The following is a 1388-nucleotide window of genomic DNA, read 5'->3' on the forward strand; positions in this document are numbered from 1 at the left end:
AACAGTACAAGTAAACTGCGTAGCATTTGTTTGTTTACTTACGTATTTATTTACTGAATAACTATTGTTATTCAGCATAATCACGATGATACACCGGTTTCCGTTAGATAACAAAAGTTCAGTGACATTAAGTTTGGTCAGAACGAAAATGGGTGACCATTTGAGAATGGCAGATGCTTTGGTGCTCCTTTTATCTCGGCAGAGTTTCCAATCGTCCTGGACTTTTCCTTGCCACTGGAACCAAGCAGTGCCGACCCAGGAGAATGATGGTTGATGAGTGCACAACGCTTGCTTCACAATTAACCGAGCAGCAAGCCTTACAGGGGGTAGCCATTGTTTCCGCAGTATTGAACAAAGGCTGCGTATGTATTTACTGAAGGAGCGTTCATATCAGTCGATCGCTTTGTCGTTGGGACTACAAATTCGCCGACTGTGATCCATTTATAGGGGCACCCTTTCTTGAAAACACGAGTACCTATAAGTCGTGGGTAGCTAATCGTGAGGTCTTAAGACGAAATCCCGGTGGTTGGGTCACTCTTTCACTTCGATCATTGCTTTTGTTAAATAAGTGATCGGAGAGTTCTGATCTGATCAGTCAACCGCTTATGTTATGTATCTAGCAGTACATCTTCAACCGTATTATACAATCTGATCATTCAAAAAAAATAAAATTATTCTATTTTTATTTTCTTCAAAATTACGAAATATTGGTGATTGATGATCAATTGTATTCAGAATAAAAAAGATCACCAATGCCCAATAACTTCATCGAGTTTCTTATTTAAACAATGATATAAACCTTAAAATATATAGTTTATATATAAACACAGGATCACACAAAAAGGGAACAGCATCTATTCTTACAAGAGCCCTCGGATATAAATTTAAATCATAACAGAATCAAGTGTTAGCTCCAGGAGGGAGCCCCTTGATATCTTAAAACTTACTGAAGTTAAATAAAAAAAAAAGATACGCATACACACACACACACACACACACACACACACACACACACACACATATATATATATATATATATATATATATATATATATATATATATACTTTATTTTATCATCATTTTTGTTTGAAGTTTGACTATTTTTATTTACAGTAAGGACTTTTATAAAATATTTATAGAGTACCTATTTACTATGCCTCCCCACGGGGCAGAGTTAGACACCAGGGTCGTTTTTTAACGTGGAGAAAAGGTACAAAAATAAAAATTGTCTCAGTCGTGAAGGATTTCTCCTCCACCGAAAGAGAACAAGATATGGAAGTGCAGCATCTGAAGAACAGATACTACACTTTGATCTTGACCAAAAGGCCAAGATTTTATTAAAATTTTTTATCATAATAAATCTTATTTTTTTAACTTCAAACTTAGT

The 1388-nt window shown here is 35.2% G+C and overlaps 1 pseudogene; it reads right to left on the reverse strand.

Annotated features, from left to right (window-relative positions):
* Positions 1-1115: 1115 nt before the first annotated feature.
* LOC145241784 (U2 spliceosomal RNA) lies at positions 1116-1339 on the reverse strand (annotated as a pseudogene).
* Between the last annotated feature and the right edge of the window lie 49 nt (positions 1340-1388).

The sequence above is a fragment of the Euprymna scolopes genome, chromosome 20, assembly GCF_053919585.1.
Source record: "Euprymna scolopes isolate OS-2025 chromosome 20, ASM5391958v1, whole genome shotgun sequence".
NCBI lineage: Eukaryota > Metazoa > Mollusca > Cephalopoda > Sepiida > Sepiolidae > Euprymna > Euprymna scolopes.